The sequence below is a fragment of the Pelobates fuscus genome, chromosome 13 (assembly GCF_036172605.1).
Source record: "Pelobates fuscus isolate aPelFus1 chromosome 13, aPelFus1.pri, whole genome shotgun sequence".
Classification (NCBI taxonomy): Eukaryota; Metazoa; Chordata; class Amphibia; order Anura; family Pelobatidae; genus Pelobates; species Pelobates fuscus.
Window position 1 is genome coordinate 87,530,341 of NC_086329.1, and position 21,937 is coordinate 87,552,277.

The following is a 21,937-nucleotide window of genomic DNA, read 5'->3' on the forward strand; positions in this document are numbered from 1 at the left end:
GTAGATCGTGTTTTTTTGGCGGGACTTTTGAATTTGCAACGATTACAGCAGTGTCTGGAAGCCGGCGTTCTTGGGAAGGGCCGATCTAAGTGCACAGGATCGGTTCTGGAAAATCTGCATCCACGGAGCGGTAATCATCAACTCTTCCATTGACACTCTGTTTGAATCTTGCTTTTACTGTGAATCTTAGAGATAAGCTTCACAATATTTTATTGTTTGGATACGTATAAAGACACAGATTTTACATATATGCTACTGTTGCAACAACTAATCCCTGTGGACTTTTGGAAGAACCCTCAATTAAGACTGAAATTGGAACTCTTTGTCAAATAAGACATTTTTGTGGTGAACCCTGTGTTTAAAAATATAGGGGTATATTCACTAAGCGCTGATACAGTTTGTTTTTAAATCTTTATTTTTGTCGTGCATAAATGAACACAGCATCCTGCATTGTCACAACAACAAATGCAGAATACATAATGAACATGTAACATGAGGATATGAACAGTTAAAGATATCACTGTGCTTCATTTCGATGAGGCAGCATGGTTTTTATTGTTAAGGTCAAATTAGCTGCAGGTAAGTACGTCTATATGTTCTAAGTTAGTTAGTCATGTAAACATGAAGTTACTGCTATTCACATCTGTAGTTAAGCGTAGGTTTTGTATAATTCTCATGGAGTACTTGTGGGCGCTTAACATGCCTATGGTATACCATGTGCATGCAAAACAGGATAGTAGCATTAAAATTAAGATTAAATTGAACATGCAAAGAGAAACAGTAGAGCTGCCCTAGATTATAACCCACTTCGTGCACTAACAGAGCAGGTAAGGCGTTGTGGCTGCTTAACATAAGAATGATTACTGGATTTTTAGCTACGGTAGCTTGAGAGGTGAACCACTGTGGCCCCTTACATTTTCAGCAGTGGGCAGCCTGGGGAGGCCTGCTTAAGATGCCTGGGGTAGCCAAGTAAGTGTGAAGGCCAGGAATAGTTATAGCGGGCTCGAGATAGGGTGACAGGCATATATGTAATGCCCTGTTAGGCTGTCTCTCTGGGAAATCGCATCAACGCCTAAGTCATATGAGTAGAGCCAGGGCCGCCATCAGGGCATGACAACCATAACAGTTGTCATGGGCCCGGCGGTCCTGGGGGGCCCCGAGCCCCACATACTGCTGCAGTAAGTAATGGCTGAGCTGGGGAGTTAAACAATCTTCCCAGCCAGCCTGCACTCAGCAAGGGGCCCGCACAGCCGTCCGCGGGCCCCTGCTGCTACTAATCATCTCCTCCGTGCAGGGCACACTGAGGGACAGCTATAGGGCCCTCCCAAAGACCCCACTAGGCTGCCCCTCAGTGTGCCTGTCTCCAAACACAGCCTCACTGAGCTGCCTGTAACTGCTCAGGGCAGCTCCGTGCAGCTGGTTCTGCAGGAAGTGACATCACCAGTCACAGTGCAGAGTGAGCTGTGCGGAGCTGCCCTGAGCAGACTTACAGGCAGCGTGTCAACATTGTGAGGTTCCTTCAGAAGAGGACCACCAGAGAGGTAAGGTTTGGGAGGGTTTTGGGAGCCCCTACCCCCCCTTGCTCCCACTGCATCCCCTACCCCCCTTGCTCCCACTGCATCCACTACCCCCCTTGCTCCCACTGCATCCCCTACCCCACCCTGCTCCCCCTACCCCCACTGCATCCCCTACCCCTCCTTGCTCCCACTGCAGCCCCTACCGCCCTTCTCCCACTGCATCCTCTACCCCCCCTGCTCCCACTGCATCCCCTACCCCCTATCCCCCCTACCTCCCTGCTCCCACTGCATCTCCTACCCCCCTTGCTCCCACTGGATCCCCTACCCCCCTTGCTCCCACTGCATCCCCTACCCCCTTGCTCCCACTGCATCCCCTTGCTCCCACTGCATCCCCTACCCCCTGCTCCCACTGCATCCCCTGCTCCCACTGCATCCCCTACCCCCCCTACCCCCTGCATCTCCTACCCCCTGCTCTCACTGCATCTCCTACCCCCCTGCTCTCACTGCATCCCCTACCCCCCTTGCTCCCACTGCATCCCCTACCCCCCTTGCTCCCACTGCATCCCCTACCCCCTGCTCCCACTGCATCCCCTATTCCCCCTACCCCCCTGCATCTCCTACCCCCCATGCTCCCCCTGCATCCCCTACCCCCCTGCATCCCCTACCCCCCTTGCTCCCACTGCATCCCCTACCCCCCTGCTCCCACTGCATCCCCTACCCCCCTGCTCCCACTGCATCCCCTATCCCCCCTACCCCCCTGCATCTCCTACCCCCATGCTCCCACTGCATCCCCTACCCCCCTGCATCCCCTACCCCCCCTGCTCCCACTGCATCCCCTATCCCCCCTACCCCCCTGCATCTCCTACCCCCCATGCTCCCACTGCATCCCCTACCCCCCTGCATCCCCTACCCCCCTTGCTCCCACTGCATCCCCTACCCCCTTGCTCCCACTGCATCCCCAACCCCTTGCTCCCACTGCATCCCCTACCCCCTTGCTCCCACTGCATCCCCCTGCTCCCACTGCATCCCCTACCCCCTTGCTCCCACTGCATCCCCAACCCCTTGCTCCCACTGCATCCCCTACCCCTTGCTCCCACTGCATCCCCCTACTCCCCTGCTCCCACTGCATCCCCTACCCCCTGCTCCCACTGCATCCCCTATCACCCCTACCCCCATGCTCCCACTGCATCCCCTATCCCCCCTACCCCCCTGCATCTCCTACCCCCCATGCTCCCACTGCATCCCCTACCCCCCTTGCTCCCACTGCATCCCCTACCCCCCATGCTCCCACTGCATCCCCTACCCCCCTGCATCTCCTACCCCCCATGCTCCCACTGCATCCCCTACCCCACTGCATCCCCTACCCCACTGCATCCCCTACCCCCCCCTTGCTCCCACTGCATCCCCTACCCCCTGCTCCCACTGCATCCCCTACCCCCCTGCTCCCACTGCATCCCCTACCCCCCTGCTCCCACTGCAGCTCCTGCCCCCTGCACTGTGCGCAATGGTAGGGTTTCGCTTCTGGTAGTGGCTAGTGGGCTACACAACTGCTCCCACTGCAGCTCCTATTACCCTTTGCACCCACTACATCCTGTCCCTCCTCAGCACCCACTACAGCCTCTATTCCCCCCTGTACCCTCTGCAGCCCCTTCCACTCACACCCTTTACAGCCCCTTCCTTTCGGCACCCTCTGCAGTCCCTACCCCTTTGCACGCACAAACATAAAGGGACACTATAGTTACCAGAACAACTACAGCTTAATTTATATTATACAGCTTAACCCCTTAAGGACACATGACATGTGTGACATGTCATGATTCCCTTTTATTCCAGAAGTTTGGTCCTTAAGGGGTTAATGTAGTTGTTCTGGTGAGTATAGTCTACCACTGCAGGGTTTTTGCTGCAAAGACTGCCTTTTCAGAGAAAATGCAGTGTTTACATTGCTGCCTAGGAACACGTAGGCGCTTCCTGTGTCAGTGTTGCAAAATGTGCAGCACTGACATTCAACATCTCCATGCTCTGCATGTCGACGCTGAATGCTTGTCATAGAGAAGCACATATATATACACACATATATATACACACACACATACACACACACACACACACATACACACACACACACATATATATATAGCGATTTTCGCTATATATATGTGCACAGAGGGCCCCCTGCTACCTGTACGATGAAGAGGGGCCCCAGCAGCACACTCTGTCCTCCTTTCCAGCTGCTCTCTGTCTAACTTTCCTGCACCCTGCGGCTGCCAGAGCGTTGCCACGGGTTACTATGGCAACGCTCCGCACAGCACGCAGGCCTGTCTTGTGAGATTTAGTCAGAGAGGAGCTGGAAAGGAAGACAATGTGTGCTGCTGGGCCCCCTCTTCAATGTACCGCGGCTGGCTCGCTCCACCATGCCACTGGATCAACAGGAAATGCGATCTCCCCCCTCCCTCCCTGGCACGGTAAGAACCAGGGAGGGGGGAATAAAATGTAAATATATACAAATAAATAAATAAAATAATACTCCCCTCCCCTTATTTTACACACACACTGAATCCTTACAAGCACACACTCTGCACTACACACACACACTACATTCACTAAACACACTCTGCACTACATTCACTAAACACACTCTGCACTACATTCACTAAACACACTCTGCACTACACACACACTACATTCACTAAACACACTCTGCACTCACTACAAACACTACATTTACTAAACACTCTGCACTACACACACACACTCTGCACTACATTAACTAAACACACTCTGCACTACACATACACTACATTCACTAAACACACTGCACTCACTACAAACACTACATTTACTAAACACTCTGCACTACACACACACTACATTCACTAAACACACTCTGCACTACATTCACTAAACACACTCTGCACTACACATACACTACATTCACTAAACACACTGCACTCACTACAAACAATACATTTACTAAACACTCTGCACTACACACATACACTACATTCACTAAACACACTTTGCGCTACAGACACACACTACATTCACTATACACATTTTGCTCTACACACACTACATTCACTATACACATTTTTCACTACACACACACTACATTCACTAAACACACTCTGCACTACATTCACTATACACTCTCTGCACTCACTACAAACACTACATTCACTAAACACACTACATTCACTAAACACACTTTGCACTACATTCACTAAACACACTCTGCACTACACATACACTACATTCACTAAACACACTGCACTCACTACAAACAATACATTTACTAAACACTCTGCACTACACACATACACTACATTCACTAAACACACTTTGCGCTACAGACACACACTACATTCACTATACACATTTTGCTCTACACACACTACATTCACTATACACATTTTTCACTACACACACACACTACATTCACTAAACACACTCTGCACTACATTCACTATACACTCTCTGCACTCACTACAAACACTACATTCACTAAACACACTACATTCACTAAACACACTTTGCACTACACACACACACACTACATTCACTATACACACGTTTCACTCACTACAAACACACTACATTCACTATACACACTACATCCACTAAAAAACACACACTCTGCATTCACTACACACACTCTGCATCTAATGCATGCATACAAACATTACATACATTACACAAAACGTACAATCTGCATCCACTATATGCACTGCATCCATGACACACATACTGCATCCACTATACACACTGTATGCATGACACACATACCGCATCCACTATACACACTGTATCCATGACACACATACTACATCCACTATACACACTGTATCCATGACACACATACCGCATCCACTATACACATTCTACATCCACTACACACACACACACACTTCATCCTTGTGGGCGGACTCGGGGCTGGCCCCGGGGGCCCAGATCTTGAGCTGTGTCAGGGGCCCTAAAATTTCTGATGGCAGCCCTGAGTAGAGCATAAAACAGGATCAACAAGAATTAAACTAAAATTAGGGCATAATGGGTAAGCACTGGAAGCCATGAATAAACCATGTGTGTCAAGTCCTGGATCTAGATGACACAACATCTACAAACCAAGTCAGTTTTAGCCAACTCCGAGGCTTTGGAACTTCAGGGTGTAACTTGGAGTCATTCCATGGAGGGTGTTAAATGTGGCAACCCTCCAGCCCCGGGCCTGCATCGATGTACCACGGACTCGGGTGCTCACGGCTGAGTCCGAGTCCTTACCTGGCAACGTCGGATCTTCTGCCTCCGTGGGTGATGCATAGGGGGAATATCCCCGGTGGCTCTCGGCCCAGGCGGGCTCAATGCTGGAAGCATATCTGCTTGGTGAGTAGTTGTGCCCGAGTGTGGCTCACGGACCCTTTCTCCGCTTTTCTTCCATCCGCATTTCCAGCCTTGTGTTGCTGCCGTGCTTCGGGCCTCTAGTTGTGCCCAGAAACAGGCGAAGAGTGCATCCAGACGCTGGGACATTTGGTACAGTGCTGAGCATCCATTTTGCGCTACATGTTGTGTCCAAAGCTCAGGAGAAGGAGGCCTGTCTGCCATTTTGAAGGGTAGCCTTGTGGCCTGTTTCCCAGTGGTGACTGCTGTGGGAAGTAAGCATGATGCATGGGGACCGGGATAACCCCACTGGTCCAAAGGGGGGGTGGGAAGCGCGAATCGTGAGTCTCAGCAGCAGCAGCTAAGGAACCTGGAGAGTGGCAGCCTCACTCTGGTTCGTCCAAGCGAAGGCCGCAAGCCTATGACTGGATTGCTTAGAATCGGGGGAGCTGATGTGGGGTATTACCGTGTGCTGCAGTGTTCCCCAGTCATGATTATTGCCGGTTGCCGTCTGATAAACGTAAGTAAAAGGGGTATTTACCCCGAAATCTGTGGCCAGACATGAGAGCTCCTGCTGAGCACGTCTGGTCCGCTTGGCAGTCAGGCTCCGCCCCCTGTAAAGAAAGAGTTATGACTTATATCTAGAGAACATACATTATAGAGAAATTCTGTTTTCCTACTTTTGTATAACTTACCTATATTAGGATTTTGTTTACTGCTAGAGCCATAAAACAATTGTTTCCATTATAAAGACTGAGGCAGGTATATGGACTTTATTCCTGACACGCCTTAGAAAGGGCTGCTGTCATGCAATCCATGTGTAGGATTATATATGGTTTTGTGAAATGTCTTTTTCTTGGAAGCTTGGCGGAAAAGAGTAAGAAGATCTGTTAGAAAGATCAGTCTATGACAATCCTGGATTTCCCTAGATGTTGATTAGGTCTTTATAGAGTGTGCTTCACAGTGAAGTAGTCCTGGCTAATATCACACGTATCTATATTTTAATATGGAAGCAACATGCTAATCTCTTACCCTTACTCTGGTAATCTTAGTGTACTCCCGGCGCCACATAGTTATCACCGTTTTCTTTTTTTTTTTCATATGAAAGAACTATAAATACAGGTTCTTATTGTTTGTAAAATATGATTACTAGTAACACTGCTACACACACAATATAGCAGTCAATCAGTAAAATTTAGACAAGGTGAAACTGTATCAATATTCGGGCTTGAAGCTATCCACTCTGTAGACCTCACATAGCAATGGCACCTGGAGCCTCTTCAATTACTAAACAGATTTTTCAGAGTTTAACACTACTGATGTGTCCAGAGCACCAGTCTACTGCCTATCCTCCTGCAAAACAGCAAATGGGGGCAGTGATAGGCTGGGAGCATCAACTCATAACTCTCAGTATTTAACTTGCTGTCCATTGCAAGTAAAGGATGAAAATATATGTACATTTTTACTTACAATTGGCAGCCAGTGATGATAGTGCCACTACTGCCCCTTTGCTGCTCCAGCAAATGCATATATGTTAGCCTAGTGAATTCAATTAAGTAATTTTGATTACTGAAGTCCCATGGTGCTGTTTTAGCTTTAAGTGTTGCAGCGATGGTCTGCTGCCTGTGATCAGGCTAACGCAGTGGTTTCCAAACCATTCCTCAATGCACACCTACCAGTCCAGGATTTAGAGATTCTCCAGTTTTGCCAAGGTGTTTTTTTGGTTCATTTCTAAAAACACCTTAGACACAACTGGATAGTTCCTAAATCCTGGATTGGTAGGCATGCCTTGAGGACTGGTTTGGAAGCCACTGCATTAGCCTGATCGCATGTAGCAGACCATCGCTGCAACACTTAAAGCTAAAACAGCACCATGGGACTTCAGTAATCATAATTACAGTGGGACCTCGGTTAACATAATTTTCGGTTTACAAATGAAAAGCCATTGAAAATAATGCCTCGGTTTACAAACAATGCTTCGGTTTACAAATTATTTTCGCAATACAAAGCAAGGATGCATAGCACATGGGAGGTTTATAGCACCGCCCCCTGTATGCTGGAGCCTGTGGTAGCACGTGGCGTCGAGTGTGGAGGTGTTGGAGGGGCTTTTGCATCGTGTTTTGGAGCCATTCTGGAAATAGTTACAGTTGTTTTGGTACTTTTTGGTGCATTTCTCAAGCTGTGGAAAGGTAGAGAGCTGAGCTTACTCGTTTGCATGCCTTTTATTGTATTGTGTGTTCTGCATTGTGGGTTGGTTTCCATGCCCGCTAATTTTTACTTTTTTCTGACCTCCAGAACAGATTAATTGGTTTTCAATGCATTCCTATGGGAAACCGCGTTTCGGTTTACACATTTTTCGCAATAAGAAATGTCAGGATATTTATATCGGCAGACATTTTGTGCTATGATAGAAATTAAAATGTATATTGTCAGAATCACTCTGAACAGAGCAGACTCCATTTTGCTATCTTCAAACCGACAAAGACAGAAATTTCTATCCTCTTTGTAACTAAACACTAGCCTGAACTAAGGAATGCTTTGTATAAACAAACCAAGTGATACAATGAGTCTAACAGAGAAGGGGGGTGGAATACTCTCTTAATGTTAGCTTCACACAAGAAAGCCAGACACCAGTGCCCAGATAAGACTCAGTAATTAATTTTACTTTCTAAATTGTATAAGGTCTTTTTGTAAAGTAAAAGTTGAAATTAAGTTTAAACTGTCAGTTTTAGAAATTACGACAGAAATTGCAGACACAAAGACTGAGGCAAATGCTTTGAACTGACAAGTAAACTTAAAATTATGGCAGCCATATAGATAAGCCAAATTACGTCAAAATCGTCATCAGGAAAAGTTAACTGTTTCCTGGATAGGAAAGTTTAGTGGGACGAGACTGCCCTCTATAGACCAAATACTTAAATTGCTATCTGGAAGGTAACCACACCTACAGTTTTCTATTGGTCTATCACCTAGTGACGAACAGAGAATTTTTCCCTTTAAAAAGTTAAGACAAAGGGAAGAGTGGGAAGAGTCGGGGGAAGTGAGCAGTGGAGGCGATCGTAAGAAGTCAGGATCGCAGGCTAAGAAAGAAGCAAGTGAGTCAGAGCGAGAAAGAGACCCATGACAAATATTCCTTGACACTTAGCTACCTGAGAACATCTGATGAGAACATCTCTTTTTTTTTTAAATTCTTTATTTTTGACAGTGCAGCATGGAGTATACAAGTTGCAGCAGTATAAACATATATATTTTCAGAATAGACAATTGGCAAGCAGAGATGGTTATGTATGCTGCACTGTTATTTTTTGTTGTAAAGACGAGGTATACATTCCATTTTGCAGGTGGAATTAAGAATAATTATATATTATTGTGATATCATCACATGTTAGCATATCGTGGTATTTATCCAGGTGTATTGATTTGCTCTAAATTAAGATAAGATATCTTTTTAGGCAAATTAAAATTCGGCTTATAGAATATGGTAGATTTCTCTTATTGGATGGTTCCAGGAAATGACTAATGAGCTGGTTTAAATGTTATGTTATTTAAAATTACATGAGAATAGATCTTAGAAAGATCTAACCAGCATTGAAAGGGTTACTCAGTTATTCTAACTGTTAACTAAAGTCTTATGGCCTTACGCTGCAAGCTGTGTGAAAGAAAGCTTTTCTGTGTGTGTAAGTTTAACTTTCGTTCTCTCTGAAGTACCATAAATCTTGTCTTGACAATTAAGGCTGTTAGCCATTGGAAGATGTTTTCACATTACCATATTGTATTGCATACTATGTTATACTGAATATTCATTGATTATTATCACGCATGCTACTTATTATTATTTAATTTGTCACAATAAATTGTATATATTTTTATAACAAATTGTGATTTTTATTTGTATGGAATACATTTCACTTACACGATAACGATCTTTGGGATCTGAGAAATGAAATAGTGGGCAATTCTCAACTGTTTACTATTATCATCCCATAAATATCCCCACAGAAACGTCCGGAGAACGCATTAAAATCGTAAACCGAGGTCCCACTGTACTTAATTGAGATGACGTAATTATGGTGCCTGGAGTGTTATTTTAAAGAAACACTCCAGCTACCTAAAGCACTTCAGATGAAATAAACTAAATTACTTTAGGTGTAATATTCCTGACTCTGAAGGTTTCCTATATATAATTGTCAATTTCAAGAGAAATTGGCACATATATAAAACTCTCATTTCACAAATTGCTGGCTGTCAATGAGGCATCCAGGAGGGTTTCCTGATTTATTTTTTTAAATTATACTTCAAAGTAGAAATAGAAGCCGATCTTTGCACTTGCCATTCATTCAATTCAATTCTCATTGAGCTGTAATATAGTCATTGGCCCAGTTGCACGATGCAAATTTGTGTGCAAACCTTCTTAATGGCTAGTTTTCCAGCTAAGGTAAGCTAATTCTAGACTGGCAGAGGAGGAGGATCAAAGACTATTAAAGTATCATGTGCTGTAAATTGTATTAGCAAACCTGCATTGAGGACAAATGTGATACCTATTAATGAGTGCATTTCATTATTATTGGCCCTCAATAAACTTTTACTGGCTTGCTTGCAAACATTGTATTGAAAAACATATTACAAAATGTAGGCCAACATAATTCTCCAACTCAGTTACTACTTCAGCTATGCTATTCTAAATTACAACCGTGCAAGTAACTATTAAAGAAGCCCTACATGGCTAGTCTGGCAACTTGCATCTGTCCTGTACCTTCACACAGGTTATCCAGAAACTGTACAAACCACAGAATTTTCTATTGTATAATTCCATAACTCTACAAAGAATATCCAGAACACACAGTACCAATTTAAAGACTTAAATGGCTACTTCAAACCTTTTCGAAGACCCAATTTTATTTATATAGAATTCCCTGTCGGAGCGCTAGATATTAGGTCCCCTCCTTATAAAGCTTTAAAATTAATCATAAACTTCTCAGGAATCCAGTGCCGTTTGACATCACTGTCTTCGTTATGAGGTTTAATCAAATGCTTCTCATAAAAATAAAAATAAATTTGATTTGACCTTTTTAAACAGCTTAGAGCGCATGCAATAGAGGAAGGGTATGATTAAAAAAAAAAAAACAGTTATGCTTCCTCTAGCATTTGGACTCCCAGCTTTTGTGCTGACAATATATTTTTTTTATGCACAGAATTAACATTAGGCAATAGCTTTGCACTAATATATCTTAGAATGTAAGCTCGATTGAGCAGGGTCCTCTTCAACCTATTGTTCCTGTAAGTTTATTTGTAATTGTCCTATTTATAGTTAAATCCCCGCTCTCATAATATTGTAAAGCGCTACGGAATCTGTTGGCACTATATAAATGGCAATAATAATAATAATAATTAGAGTTTCTTTTTTTTTTTTTTAATTCTTTATTTTTGTACTCGACAGAAAAGGCAAGGCCAAAACAGTCATGGGGCTTGCGCAGAAGCCAGACTCAAGAAAAATCAAGTTTGTAAATATAAGTAACAACATCAAGCGTAATTATACATCAGTTTTCGACTTTTAAATAACCCGCCCCTAATCTAGGATCTCGGGTTATCATTTCTCCAGTCATGCTCGTCTGGTAGTGTAAATGCACCTTAACCGTGCTGCTTACGCAAAAGTCAGCTCGTTGTGTGTGGTCATTATATATTCGTATGTACACATGGTCTGGCATAATGGCATTCCTCCTTACAACCCGGTCCCGGGTCACTCATGGGTCGCCCCCCTATCGAGGAAAATTTTTGAACTTTTATATGAGCCCAATATCAGGATTGCCAGAGCTCGGTGACACCCAAGTAGGGTAGCCAAACTGCTCCACTGTACCTTCCAACCCGTCAATCAGGCTAGAGAGAAGAAAGAAAAGGACGAGAAATAGGAAAAAAGAAACAGATAAAAAGGAGGGAGGGAGTGGGGGGGGGGAGAGTTCCCCTCAGATGAGTGAAAAGAGGCGAGGACGAATCTACTTCTGGCAGATAAGATTGTATAAAGGATGGAGGGGAGGAGGAGTAATCAAGACTCGGCCTCCACTTCCGTTTGCACCTGGTCAGAGGCCATGGGCCTACCACCATCTCTGTTCAGTCCTAGAACGCAATTGTCCCAAGGTTCCCATAGTTTCATGAATCTATCCACAGAGCCTTTCACCCTAGCCGTCAGGTCATCCATTAACCTGCAGTCCTTTATTTTGGGTACTACTGTTTGAATATCAGGGCCCTCCGGCGACAGCCATGCGGTAGCAATTGCTCTGCGAGCACTTAGGGTCACTTTGTGTATTAACGCCTGTTCTCGTTTGGACCATCCCTCTACAGATCGGTTAAGCAAATATGTCCAAGGATCCAGGGGCAATGGCCTGCCGAAGATCTTTATCAGTATGTCTTTGACTGCTGTCCAAAGGACCTGAACTTTCGGGCATTCCCACCACATATGTAGATAAGTGCCGCGCTCACCACAGCCTCTCCAACACTTGTCAGTATCCGTTTTGTGCATATGGTAAAGTTGTATGGGTGTAGTATACCAACGTAGCATGAATAATTAGAGTTTCAATCAAAAACACTGCACATACAGATTCCTAACACCATGACCATTTCTAAAAGCAAAAGTGGTCATGGAGGCTGGATTAACCCTTTTATGACAGTGTAAGACTTAATTCACTGACTAAGCTGATGTTGTGGACAATTCCCAAATAATTGCACGTTATGCATCTTAACTTACATTGAGAAAATGCTAAATATTTATTAGCCAAACACTTGCAAGTTCCTTGCCAATTCCCCACCCCTCTCATTAAAACCCCATGTATTTATGCAGATCTGGGTATAATGGTCACATATCTTTTATTACAGGCCAGGTGTCAACAACCATGTACTGGTTGCTTAACAACCAAAAAAATGGCGTCGCCTTCTCATAGGTCACGTGACCATATCCATCCCTACTCCAGGTTGAGTCTACCCTTACCTTGTGCCCCCGCCCTTTGCCGCTCCCTTGCCCAATCACAAAGCAAGCAGGAGAAGCGGGCCGCCGAATGCCGCGCGCCTATTGGAAGGGTGTGATTGTGGGCGGGGTCCCAGGCAGGGGCGGAGTGCCGCTGGAGGTGCAGCGCTCAGTCTCAGGTTGGAAAGGACACAGAGCGGAGCTGTGGAGGTGAGAGCGTGCTGGTGGCAGAGCTGGTGGCCGGGTGCAGCGCGGGCAGGGTGGGTGCGGGAGAACTTGGTCTGTAGTAGGGAGAGGGGCAGACCACCATGCACCTGTCAATGGGGGGAGAGAGATTCCATCTTTACTGCTGCTATACCCTGCATTCAATGTATATATCTCATAACATATGTGTGGGGAATATATGCTCGTTCCATCGAGTTCTATGTATCACTATTATTTGTAAATGTAGACTATGCCAATATTTATAGTATACATTTAATGTAGTGTGCTTACCAATACATCATGTTATATGTATCATACCTGTCACCTTGTTATATGCTGATCAATATGTCTGTGTTGCACCTGTCATTGTGTTAGACCTATGGATAAATCTGTATTTCACCAATCACTGTGTATATATATATATATATATATATATATATATATATATATATATATATGTATATGTGTGTGTTTAAAAAAAAATAAATAAATAAAATGTGTGTGTGTATGCTATATTAGAAAGGAGGAATATTTGTTACACCCGTCACAATGGTTTATATGGTTCAATGTGCGTATGCAAATGTATTATATTCCCTATAAGGAGAAGTGTACTTTGTAATGGGCTGTTTCTCGTTTGAGGGCTGTTTGCCTGGATTGTCTTGTACCAACCTGATAAGACCATCCGGCACGGCTCAGTAAAAATCTGACTGGAAGGCTCTGGGGTACAACTGGCCTTATAGTTATCTTCTGCTCGGTGGCTCGAGAAGGGGACTTAGCCCTCTACATACACGAACTGATCACTTTTTTGTTTTCTGGTTTTCCCCTTGGGAGCAACTATTGGGGGTGACTGGTCCTTCTTTTCTGAACCCCAAAGTGTTTCTATCTTTATACACCAGTGAGGAGTACCATTTTAGAAAGCAACAATTGTCTGTTTATTAGCTGAGGAGAGGGAATATCACCAATATTTTAGTTGATTTCTGCCTTCCACTGGGAATGAGTGTTGGTTATGTTGTCTCCATAAGCATGAGTCACTTACTTGGGATCAAACCTTGGCTGCCTTCTGTAGCAGTGGTTCACCCTAGGATAGGTTTATGTGGTTATCTGGTCCCCATGTCCAGCATTCCTGGATAACCCAGCAAATGCCCACGTTCCCACTCCTCTGTAGTATAAATTAAGTAGTAATGAGTATACTAGAAGTAGGTATAGAACTTGGCTAATGCCTAGTATCCTTCTAACGTGAACCAGAAAAGGTTCAGTCTCACTCATTGGATGTGGAATTTGTTTGAGCCGCAGAACCTGGTGTTAAGGAACTTAGTTTGCTTGATCTGTGGGTGCTGGGAGTATGCAGAAGTTGTTGGCAAAATGTTCAATTGTACTTGGCTATAACGTTGTCATTAGATTTATTAAGCTTTCAAAGGTGGATTTGGCAACGTTTCATGTCTTTGTCAAGCCAGGTGAGATATCTGGCAAACTTCTTGACATTTGTCCTTTGCTTACCTCTCTAATGTTTTGACTTCATGATACCAAAATAGATTTAGATACTCTACTCTAGGTCCATTTCCTACCACATAAGTGCCAAATTTCATCAGATTTCCCAATGAACCTTGTGACCTAAAAGGCTGATCAGAATTGCAGTAAATTCGCTTAGCATATGATGAATATGCCTAATCTGGAGCTGCTAAGGATTGCAGAACTTTAGATCTCTCCTAGTTGAGTCATTTCAAATTGATTGTGAAACCAATATCTAGGGCAGGCATCCCAATCTCTGTCTCTGAGATGTTTCTGTAGTACAATTTACATGTTCTCTGGCCATCTATTGCATTCATAAGCATTCTGGGAGTTGAAGGCTGTCCACTTCAAGGGTGTGCGGCAGAGTTTGAGATCCCTGCTCTAGGCTTTGAATTTACTATAGAATTGGTTGAAACACTATTTATGCCCCAGATCTGCTGTCATTTCTTCTGGACTTTGTTTTTGCAGTTGTAGCCTTGTCTGTTAAGCTTCTCAGATGTTCTTTTCTCCAAACCTCTGGATGGCAGTGAGTTTGTGGCTTCTTTGGCTTTACAGAGATATCCCCACTCTCCACCAAATTGGAGACTCAGGTATTTTACACTAGCTTGGTAGTACATAACTAAACTGTCTTATTCTAAAGCAGTCTCAAGGGACAACAAGGGGGTTTTGTTATATCAGGAATAAGCCTCTCCAGACAGGTGTAATCCCCAATTTTTCAGTAAAAAGTGCACAGTGGGGGTGCGGAGCCGAACTGGCTAAGAGACTAGTCGCACCGACTACCGCAAATTTGAAGGCAGGTGGCCTACCCACAACCAGTCTCAATGAACGGAGAAAGCAGCTGTGGGTATGCCGATGCCACCCATGGCACCTAACTCGACAGGGAACCGCGGCAGCAACTTGAGGCCTAGCGACGGCACTGGGGACGGACGGCCACCTTCCCGCCAGATGCCGACCGCAGCAATCGAAAGAAACGCACTCACCACCCCCCCCCTGGACCGATGGAAGACATCACTGTCCCCGCCAGACGGAGCGCTCCTGACTCTGCGCCAAGCATCGGGAACGACGACCTCCCAACACAAAGCGGAGAAGCGGGCCGCCAAGATGGCGGATCATCTCGACACGAGAGTGTCGGACAAACAACGCACGCACCATACTATGACAGAAGCCGATGACCGCACCAAAGACTCCATTGCAATCATCTTAGACTGCTTCTGGGCCAAACTAGAGGCTCTCATGCTGCCTGAAGCACCACGTCAAAGAATCCACGCGGGGGTCAGGACCGGAAGCGGACGGATGTCTGGGGATACTCGCCAGGGCAACTCCAAGTCCCAAGCTCCGAATTGTCAAGTCCAGAGCCCTGCCAGACCGAGAGCAAATGGGGGCATACCCCAGAGGTGCCGGCCACACTGGTGGAGAGCAGCATACAGACATCGCAAGCGACCGACTAAAGCTCCACACACCACCCCAAAAGGGGCGACCCTGGGCCGTTCAAGATCCCAGGCTCGTGGCCTACGAGCACCAACCCTCTAACGGCTCCGGGGCAAGGGAGAATTCCCACCCCCAGGACGACGAAGCTCTACCCAGCCGAAACAGACCTTAGGTGCGAGACCCAAATCCAGCAAATGCCCGACACTCAAAGGACGCCGAACACGCAACAGCGGCAATGGAGGAGTCTCTGCAGCATCCATAATCCGTGATGCCAAGGCCCCATGGGACATTTTGGTATGTGCCCTGCCAGTGCCGACTGCAGGTGTAAGCTGACTTTCACTAACTCTCACTGCCGCACGGCGGCCTGGACTGCTGTCACACCACCACATCTATGCAGTCATAGAGGACTATGTCTGTAATATTTTCAAGCCTGACCTCCCTGAGACAGACGAATGATGTTAATGTTATAACATGTTTTTACAGCGTAAATTAGCCTGAATATTAATCACATGCCATATCCTTTCATGCTAAACTGTCGTTCACCTAACGCGACCTTAACTTGTGTTGAGTAACTCAGAAGCGATATGCCTATCTATACAGTCAAACTAGCTAGGTACTGGCATCACAGCAGATTAGACGTCAGGAACCTATATCATAACCTAGCATAACTAGCAATGCCCTCACGTTATGTTTCCCACAGTTAACTTGCAAGCACTGTATTTGATTAGCATGCATACTCTTCATATAAAGCGTAGATTAAGCTAGTAAATTCAAATGTAATGCCTACTCAATATAAATATATGCTCTATTCATGCATCTATATACAGAAATGTGCACTGTTCAAATGCCATAAATGTCACATCAATCCGAAAAGTGTATATGCTTACGTACGCTGTTGTGGCAGAGTGAACTATATTGTCTATCCATGCACTCAAAAATAAAAAAAATAAAACAAAAAGGGCACAGTGGCCATTATCTCCATTGACTACTTAGTTTGTTCCAGAGTCTTCAAACTAGAAGTTTGTAAAATCTGATATCAGAATAGAAACATAGTCCATGGTTAAATTAGTGTTTTGCCCAGAGTACTAGATAGTACTTTCTTTTAATTATGTGGAAGAATGTGTATGTAAAGATTGGATTAGACGTATTATTCTAGTAGACAAGATGCCAAGAAAGAAAGACCCCCCACCCCCTGTGCAAAAGAGGTTAATAACCCCTTCTGCCACTTACCTAGGTCCAGCACTTTTGTCCTTCGGCACTGGCTCTGCTCCGCCCTAACTCCTCCTCCTGTTGACGTCAGCCGGCGGCAGTGGCTTCTCTCTGGGTCCAGCGCCTTTGTCCCTCCACACTGGCTCTGCTCTGCCCTAGCACCTTCCTTCCCCCCCCCCCCCCCCCGTCGACGGCAGCCGGCGGAGCAGACCTAATGCGCATGCGTGGCAATGGCCTCTCGCCTTTGTCCGTCTGCACTGGCTCTGCCCTAGCTCCTCTGTCTGTCGGCACTGGCTCGACTCTGCCTTAGCTCCTCACCCCCGTCGACATCAGCCGGTGGGGGAGACCTAATGTGCATGCGCAGCAATGGCCTCTCTCTGGGTCCAGCGCCTTTGTCCCTCGGCACTGGCTCTGTCCTAGCTCCTCCCCCTATCGACGTCAGCCGACGGGGGAGACATAATGCACGTGTGGCAATGGCCTCTCTCGCATTAGGATTTCCCCATATGAAAGCATTATTCAATGCTTTCCTGTGGGGATTCCGGTGAAGCTGGAAGTCCTCATGCATAGTGTGAGGATGTCCAGCGTAGTTTAGGCAACCAAAAGTTGCCTAACCACCCAGAAGTCCCTCTAGTGGCTGTCTGGTAGACAGCCTCAAGGGAAGGAGTTAACCCTAGCAGGTAATTATTGCAGTTTATAAAAACTGCAATAATTACATGCTGAGGGTTAGGGGTGATGGGAGTCTGCACCCAGACCACTTCAACTTCGATGAGCTGAAGTGTTCTGGGTGCCTACTGTGTCCCTTTAAGTATAATGCTAGAACAATAAAATAAGGTATCATTGCATACTGCAATACTCTGGTATTTTGGCGTCTTATATTCTATAAATGTCTGTTTGACATATTTACATACAGCGTGACTCAGATTTATCTTACATCTTTTTATTATTTTATACATGGAAAGAAATAGAAATCCTGTCATTCATTTATCTTTACTGCGTGGCTAATATATTATGCCTGTTATCATATTTATTACAATATGAATTGTGTTCTTAGCTTGTCAATACTGTATCTATAGGAAAATATGTATATATTATACCTCACATTTAAAGATACTATGGAGAGAAGAGTGTATGCACATATACTTAGTTTGTGAAATATATACACACACACATATTGTGCATTAACCATTGCTTAGCCAGGTGAAAGCCAAAAACTGTAATGTTATGCAATAATTAAGACTTTCAACATCACTTATAGAAAAATATCAGCCATATTGCAGTTACACTATTAATAGCACATACAGTGAGCGGTCAGTTGAAAAACAAGTAGAACAGGGAACTCAGAAAACACACGTTTTTAAAAAAGGATTTCAAACAGACAAATAGATGCACTGAAAATATAGCTGGAAAACAAACAGCAGATTCACTGAGTAATGGTGGAAATCTGAGTATTAGATGTAATTGCTTTTACATCACACTGTTTGTTTTTTCTCACTCTGAATCTGAAGCATAGATAGGTGCTGGCGAGGTCAGGGTTAGGAGAAATTGAGCCTTGTCGGTTGTCTTTGTAAGGCTGTATCGAGTTCCATTGTTTAATAAACTAGGAATGCTGGTATTCCATTCACATTCTGCACTTGTAGAAGATGCCTGATCTGGAGGAAGGATTTCTGGCATTTCACTGTTTGACAAGATATATATTGGTTAAATGTCTACCGAACAAACACATTCCTTAAGCTAATTTAGGGAACAGAGAAAAGAGGTGTAAGAAAAAAATTTCAAGTCTCACTATATTCCTCTGACGTGTTCTAATGCATCTATCCTCACTTTATAATGAGATATTTGCATTTGATTGGACAATATCTACATAGACACTCACGTTATCCCTTACAGCTAGTATGCCTGTCTCTAAGCATTGAGGTCTCGATAGACCTCAATGCTGTACTCACACACAAGCGATGAAGCACCTGGAGCAGAAGAGATCTGGTCGGTAGAGGCTGGCGGAGCCTGCAATTGACAAGTTCAGAGTAAGTTTATAACTCACCTTTGCCTGCCACCAGATTCACCCCTCTCCCCCCCAGTGGCAATGTCACAGAAGGGGTTCTTTGCAATATGTGTAAAGTGTCCGGACAGTGACAGTTTCTCTTTTAAGAAGAGCTATTATATTGCTATTGGTGGAAGGGAAGTAACTTGCTTGAGAATAGGAAAGTAGTAAAGATACTGTGCCGTACTGGTGGAGCTCTGTTCCTCTGCAGGGCTGCTTCCCCACCTCTGTGCAATACAAAATGTGCAAGAACGGGCATCACTGCAGAATATGCAGATAAAACAATATTTATTGAAGCCACATAGAATGTGACGGCAGATAAGAACCATTCGGCCCATCTAGTCTGCCCAATTTTAAAAATACTTTCATTAGTCCCTAGCCTTATCTTATAGTTAGGATAGCCTTATGCCTATCCCACGCATGCTTAAACTCCTTTACTGTGTTAACCTCTACCACGTCAGCTGGAAGGCTATTCCATGCATCCACTACCCTCTGAGTAAAGTAATACTTCCTGATATTATTTTTAAACCTTTGCCCCTCTAATTTAAGACTGTCCTCTTGTTGTGGTAGTTTTTCTTCTTTTAAATATAGTCTCCTGCTTTACTGTGTTGATTCCCTTTATGTATTTAAATGTTTCTATCATATCCCCCCTGTCTTGTCTTTCCTCCAAACTATACATGGTAAGATCCTTTAAAGGACCACTATAGGCACCCAGACCACTTCAGCTTGATGAAGTGGTCTGGGTGCCAGGTCCATCTAGGGTTAACCCTTTTTGCTGTAAACATAGCAGTTTCAGAGAAACTGCTGTTTACTTTAGGGTTAATCCAGCCTCTAGTGGCTGTTTCATTGACAGCAGCTAGAGGCACTTCTGCGCTTCTCACTGATTTTTTTACAGTGAGAAGACGCCAGTGTCCATAGGAAAGCATTGCCGCGCTTTCAGCCAGGGACGTCAGAAGAGGGAGGAGAGTCCCAGCGCCGAGGGAGCCCGGTGCTGGAGAAAAGGTAAGGGATTAACCCCTTCCTCTCCCATCAGCGCCACAAGAGTGGGACCCTGAGCGTGGGGGCACCCTCAGGGCACTATAGTGCCAGGAAAACAAGTGTTTTCCTGGCACTATAGTGGTCCTTTAACCTTTCCTTGTAAGTTTTATCCTGCAATCCATGAACCAGTTTGGTAGCCATTCTCTGAACTCTCTCTCTAAGGTATCAATATCCTTCTGAAGATACGGTCTCCAGTACTGCGTACAATACTCCAAGTGAGGTCTCACCAGTGTTCTGTACAATGGCATGAGCACTTCCCTCTTTCTACTGCTAATACCTCTTCCTATACAACCAAGCATTCTGCTAGCATTTCCTGCTGCTCTATTACATTGTCTGCCTACCTTTAAGTCATGCGACTTCAAAAGTGATTTTCAAACTTGAGGTCAGAGTAGCTTAATAAAGGGCACTGTCACTGCTTCATCTCGTTGAAATGGTTACATTGTCTGGAGTCCCTGGTGCCGTTTTTAAAAAAAACACGATTGTGTGACACTATAGGTCTAAATAGATGTTTAGGTCACCGGCCACCCCCTTGCCTCCAGTTAAAAAGGTGATTTACTCACCTTTTTTCAAGGGCTACGCAGGTTCTGAAAAGTCTGTGTTTACATTAAAAAGCATGCATGGACAGGCTATAGACCCCAGAAAAACGACATTAAAGGGACACTATAGTCACCTGAACAACTACAGCTTAATGTAGTTGTTCAGGTGAGATCTATAGCTTCCTGCAGGCAATCTAATGTAAACACTGTATTTTCAGAGAAAATACAGTGTTTACATTGATAGGAATACCTCCAGTGGCCGTCACTCAGACGGCCACCAGAGGGACTTCCTATCATGTATGGCCCTAAAAAGGCCACGTACACGTCATTTTAAAATACGTCTGCTGACAGGCAGGAGAGAGAAGGCACTGTGTGCGCGCCTTCTCTCTCCTGCCTGTCAGCAGAGGAGAGGGGGCGGGCAAAGACCGTGAGCCGAGCTGTCAGTCAGCTCAGCTTGCGGCCGCGCACACAGCGCACATGCGCGGTAGTGCGCTCAGGACTTCACAGGGCAGCATGAATGGAAGCGTCTGACTGCTCCCTGCTCGCGCCCGCCTATTTCGGCATTTTGACGAAATAGGGGCTGCGGCTTCACGAGGCTCCCGGCGCTGGAACGAGGTGAGTAAAAAGGGCTGCCTGGAGTGTCCCTTTAAGTTGCAGTTGTTCTGGTGATTATAGTGCCTTTAAAGTTTTCATGCTCTATCAAAGTCCAGAGCAGCCCAACCGCTTTTGGTCTAATGAGGAAACATTTGTTTGATCACCAATGGATGGTGCTTCCATTGCTCTATAGATAGAAGGAAGCGTGTAATCTCCACTTTAGACATAGCTCTAGTGTGGGCTGGCCTGTGGGAGAACAGGGACCCTCATTCAGCATTAAGCTTCTCAAAAATGGTTCAACACTGAATAGAAAGTCAGTGCCAGGGGACTTTAATACATGAAATGGTTATAGTGCCTACAGTGTCCCTTTAAATTTGAAATTCAGTTTGTGTTCTTACTTTAGTAAATAAACCGTACTGTAAGGCAGGGGAGGCCAAGATATAATTGCAGAAAGATGCTCCCATATTTGTTTTGCAAATGGGGAAATATATTTCAGTAATTTTGTAAAAATACTATATTTTATAGTTTTATTGTGTACACT

The 21,937-nt window shown here is 44.9% G+C and overlaps 1 protein-coding gene across 2 annotated transcripts in view; it reads left to right on the top strand.

Annotated features, from left to right (window-relative positions):
* Positions 1-12,982: 12,982 nt before the first annotated feature.
* The window catches only part of CGN (cingulin), a 49,508-nt gene continuing 40,553 nt past the window's right edge, over positions 12,983-21,937 (top strand). For both annotated transcript variants that reach the window (XM_063440145.1, XM_063440146.1), the window contains exon 1: positions 12,983-13,050. The gene's annotated coding sequence lies outside the window, so the exon portion shown is untranslated. The remainder of the gene's footprint in view (positions 13,051-21,937) is intronic.